A 5,368-nucleotide genomic window follows, 5' to 3' on the forward strand; every position below is an offset into this window, starting at 1 on the left:
AAATGGGGCAGGTCCGACACACCCATCTTGCTGCTCAATGTAGACGTACTGGCCAAAATCTTAGCCAGGCAGCTAAGACCAAACGGGCTTTGTTAAGGGTTAGATAGTCAGACGCCTGCTGTATGTGATAATGACGCGAGAGCACCAAAGGTCTCCCTCGACGCAGAAAAGGCCTTTGAGAGAATTGAATGGAAGTACTTCCTGAGGTACAGGGGCTTGGGGCCGCCTGGTTGAAGCTCCTGCGCAATGCTGCCACAGCGAGCGTGCAGGAGAGAGGGTTAGGAGGCCAAGTCAAGGCAGGTGGGCACTTGTAAAAATCCTGTGCCTGGGGGCTTCCGGATTACCCAGAGTACCGTTTTGAGCGATGCTGGGGTGTCCGAGAGTGTCATTTTGAGCACAGAATGTTCTAATGAGCCTTTCTCCTCTAATTCTTTGCTGCCGTCTGTTGAGGGTTCTGAGCATGCGCCGGCTTCCCAATCCGCACGAGGTGACCAAGAAGCAAGACGTATCTTACTGCTGTTCCTGTTTTCATAGTTATTACAACACTACTATTCTGCTCAGTTACTGTTATTGTTCAACGTTTGTTTATTGATAAAGAAGTTCCTAAACAACGTATTCAACTACCGCTTTGTGCTGTCAATTTACCAGTGATAAATATCTAATGGCGAATTCTCTCTCTTCCTCCTTCCCCCTCACAGGAAAGGAAACAAGGTAAGCCGGATACTTAATCTTAATTCTGATAAGTTTAAAAGTGCAATGCCAGTTACACTACAACCTTCTGTACGTCTGTAACCTCCTCCAGCCACGACAACCCTCCCTATCTCTGTAACCTCCTCCAGCCCCTACAACCCTCCCTATCTCTGTAACCTCCTCCAGCCCCTGCAACCCTCACTATCTCTGTAACCCCCTCCAGCCCCTACAACCCTTCCTATCTCTGTAACCCCCTCCAGCCCCTACAACCCTCCCTATCTCTGTAACCTCCTCCAGCCCCGACAAACCTCCCTATCTCTGTAACCTCCTCCAGCCACGACAAACCTCCCTATCTCTGTAACCTCCTCCAGCCCCTACAACCCTCCCTATCTCTGTAACCTCCTCCAGCCCCCTACAACCCTCCCTATCTCTGTAACCTCCTCCAGCCCCGACAAACCTCCCTATCTCTGTAACCTCCTCCAGCCGCTACAACGCTCCCTATCTCTGTAACCTCCTCCAGCCCCGACAAACCTCCCTATCTCTGTAACCTCCTCCAGCCCCTACAACCCTCCCAATATCTGTCAACTCCACAGCCACGACAACCCTCCCTATCTCTGTAACCTCCTCCAGCCACGACAAACCTCCCTATCTCTGTAACCCCCTACAACCCTCCCTATCTCTGTAACCCCCTCCAGCCCCTACAATGCTCCCTATCTCTGTAACCTCCTCCAGCCCCTACAACCCTCCCTATCTCTGTAACCTCCTCCAACCCTCCCTATCTCTGTAACCTCCTCCAGCCCCTGCAACCCTCACTATCTCTGTAATCTCCTCCAGCCCCGACAAACCTCCCTATCTCTGTAACCCCCTCCAGCCCCTACAACCCTCCCTATCTCTGTAACCTCCTCCAGCCCCTACAACCCTCCCTATCTCTGTAACCTCCTCCAGCCCCTACAACCCTCACTATCTCTGTAATCTCCTCCAGCCTTCACAGCTCGGGTCCCAAGTTCGATTCCTGCTTGGGTCACTGTCTGTGCGGAGTCTGCACGTTCTCCCTGTGTCTGCGTGGGTTTCCTCCGGGTGCTCCAGTTTCCTCTCACAAGTCCCGAAAGACGTGCTGTTAGGTGAATTGGACATTCTGAATTCTCCCTCTGTGTACTCGAACAGGCTGCGGAATGTGGCGACTAGGGGCTTTTCACAGTAACTTCATTGCAGTGTTAATGTAAACCGACTTGTGACAATAAAGATTATTATTATTATTATCCTCCTCCAGCGCCTACAACCCTCCCTATCTCTGTAATCTCCTCCAGCCCCTACAACCCTCCCTATCTCTGTAACTTCCTCCAGTCCCTACAACCCTCCCTATCTCTGTAACCTCCTCCAGTCCCCTACAAGCCTCCCTATCTGTGTAACCTCCTCCAGTCCCTACAACCCTCCCTATCTCTGTAACCTCCTCCAGCCCCGACATCCCTCCCTATCTCTGTAACCTCCTCCAGCCCCTACTACCGTCCCTATCTCTGTAACCTCCTCCAGTCCCTACAACCCTCCCTATCTCTGTAACCTCCTCCAGCCCCTACAACCCTCCCTATCTCTGTAACCTCCTCCAGCCCCTACATCCCTCCCTATCTCTGTAACCTCCTCCAGCCCCTACAACCCTCCCTATCTCTGTAACCTCCTCCAGCCCCTACATCCCTCCCTATCTCTGTAACCTCCTCCAGTCCCTACAACCCTCCCTATCTCTGTAACCTCCTCCAGCCCCTACAACCCTCCCTATCTCTGTAACCTCCTCCAGTCCGTACAACCCTCCCTATCACTGTAACCTCCTCCGGCCCCTACATCCCTCCCTATCTCTGTAACCTCCTCCAGTCCCTACAACCCTCCCTATCTCTTTAACCTCCTCCAGTCCCTACAACCCTCCTTATCTCTGTAACCTCCTCCAGCCCCTACAATCCTCCCTATCTCTGTAACCTCCTCCAGCCCCTACAACCATCCCTATCTCTGTAACCACCTCCAGCCCCTACAACCTCCCTATCTCTGTAAACTTCTCCAGCCCCTGCAACCCTCCCTATCTCTGTAACCTCCTCCAGTCCCGACAACCCTCCCTATCTCTGTAACCTCCTCCAGCCCCGACAACTCTCCCTATCTCTGTAACCTCCTCCAGTCCCGACAACCCTCCCTATCTCTGTAACCTCCTCCAGTCCCGACAACCCTCCCTATCTCTGTAACCTCCTCCAGTCCCTACAACCCTCCCTATCTCTGTAACCTCCTCCAGCCCCGACAACCCTCCCTATCTCTGTAACCTCCTCCAGTCCCTACAACCCTCCCTATCTCTGTAACCTCCTCCAGTCCTACAACCCTCCCTATCTCTGTAGCCTCCTCCAGTCCCTACAACCCTCCCTATCTCTGTAACCTCCTCCAGTCCCTACAACCCTCCCTATCTCTGTAACCTCCTCCAGTCCCTACAACTCTCCCTATCTCTGTAACCTCCTCCAGCGCCTACAACCCTGACAACCCTCCCTATCTCTGTAACCTCCTCCAGTCCCTACAACCCTCCCTATCTCTGTAGCCTCCTCCAGTCCCTACAACCCTCCCTATCTCTGTAACCTCCTCCAGTCCCTACAACCCTCCCTATCTCTGTAACCTACTCCAGCCCCTACAACCCTCTCTATCTCTGTAACCTCCTCCAGTCCCTACAACCCTCCCTATCTCTGTAACCTCCTCCAGTCCCTACAATCCTCCCTATCTCTGTAACCACCTCCAGCCCCTATAACCTCCCTATCTCTGTAAACTTCTCCAGCCCCTGCAACCCTCCCTATCTCTGTAACCACCTCCAGCCCCTACAACCTCCCTATCTCTGTAAACTTCTCCAGCCCCTGCAACCCTCCCTATCTCTGTAACCTCCTCCAGCCCCGACAACCCTCCCTATCTCTGTAACCTCCTCCAGTCCCTACAACCCTCCCTATCTCTGTAACCTCCTCCAGTCCCCTACAACCCTCCCTATCTCTGTAGCCTCCTCCAGCCCCTACAACCCTCCCTATCTCTGTAACCTCCTCCAGTCCCCTACAACCCTCCCTATCTCTGTAACCTCCTCCAGTCCCCTACAACTCTCCCTATCTCTGTAACCTCCTCCAGCGCCTACAACCCTCCCTATCTCTGTAACCTCCTCCAGCCCTACAACCGACTGTTCTTTCCTTCATTTCCTCTCTTTTCCACCCCCCCCCCCCCCCCCCATGCTCTTTGGCCTTGTGTGTCTGTTTCTCCTCCATTAATGATTTTTTCTCTCTCTCTCTCTCTCTCTCTCATTCTCCGTCCTGCTGCAGCAATAAGCCCAAAGTGATCTACAGCCAGACTCAACCTGATGAAATGGATGATGTAAGTACATCTGATCACATTGTGCTCTGCGACGGGGGGGGGTCGGGGTTCGTGCGAGGAGGGGGGTCGGGGTTCGTGCGAGGAGGGGAGTCGGGGTTCGTGCGAGGAGGGGAGTCGGGGTTCGTGCGAGGAGGGGGGTCGGGGTTCGCACAGGGAGGGGTCGGGGGTCATGCGAGGGGGTCGGTGGGGATGCAGGCTGGGAGTTGGGGAGGACAGTGGTAGGGAAGCTATCCCGATGTCTGGATTCATGGTGGATGATCATGGTTAGCGGTGTAGGCAGTAGTCGAGGGGATGGGGGTGTGTGTGGGGGTGATCTGGAGCGGGTGGCCCTGTGTTCGTGGGGGACGGACTGGGTGGGTGGCTTTGCTGGGGCAGCTGCTGGGTGAGGGCTCGGGATTCGTGGCCGGCAGCGAGAATTCTGGGAGAGGGTGGTCCTGTTTATGAATACTGAGCGATGGGGTGCGATGCTTCGTCACGGGTCAGCTGTGGTGGAGGGGGTGGGTTGGTTTTGATGTGGGGAGGTGAGGGGGGTGTGGGGAATGACCATGGTGGAGGGAGTGACACTCGGTAAACTGGATTGAAATCTCTGTTTGGAACCTCTCTCTCTAACCTCTGTGTTATCTCTCTCTCTCCCTTAGGGCGATTTCAAACAGAAATCTTCATTCGTTGTCTAACTCTCAAAAACAGCCAGAAACAAAATCCTGATCAACATCTGGTCAAACCCCGCCCCCCCCCCCCCCCCCACATCACCCCCTTCCCCTGTTTGCTCTCCACAGCCCACTCCCTACCGCTCAGCTGCGAGGAGGGGGCCACACCCTCCATGTCAGTGTCATTGTAAATGGGGCTGGGAATGATGGATGATTGTTCAAAATTAATCTTTTTTAACGTGGAGCCTCAGTATGTTCTTTTTGAAACTGTACAAACTGTATCATTGTATAAATCCAGGATCAATGTAGAGGGAGCTTTACTCTGTATCTAACCCCGTGCTGTACCTGTCCTGGGAGTTTTTGATGGGGACAGTGCAGAGGGAGCTTTACTCTGTATCTAACCCCGTGCTGTACCTGTCCTGGGAATGTTTGATGGGGACAGTGTAGAGGGAGCTTTACTCTATATCTAACCCCGTGCTGTCCCTGTCCTGGGAGTGTTTGATGGGGACAGTGCAGAGGGAGCTTTACTCTGTATCTAACCCCGTGCTGTACCTGTCCTGGGAGTGTTTGATGGGGACAGTGTAGAGGGAGCTTTACTCTGTATCTAACCCCGTGCTGTACCTGTCCTGGGAGTGTTTGATGGGGACAGTGTAGAGGGAGCT

General features: G+C 53.7%; 1 long non-coding RNA gene across 1 annotated transcript; it reads left to right on the forward strand.

Annotated features, from left to right (window-relative positions):
- The first annotated feature begins 506 nt into the window (after positions 1 to 506).
- On the forward strand, positions 507 to 5,088 carry LOC119966857. Its single transcript, XR_005460862.1, has 3 exons — positions 507 to 711; positions 4,008 to 4,059; positions 4,698 to 5,088. It is a non-coding gene; the product is annotated as an uncharacterized LOC119966857 (long non-coding RNA).
- Positions 5,089 to 5,368: the final 280 nt, after the last annotated feature.

The sequence above is a fragment of the Scyliorhinus canicula genome, chromosome 6 (genome assembly GCF_902713615.1).
Source record: "Scyliorhinus canicula chromosome 6, sScyCan1.1, whole genome shotgun sequence".
NCBI classification, from domain to species: Eukaryota; Metazoa; Chordata; class Chondrichthyes; order Carcharhiniformes; family Scyliorhinidae; genus Scyliorhinus; species Scyliorhinus canicula.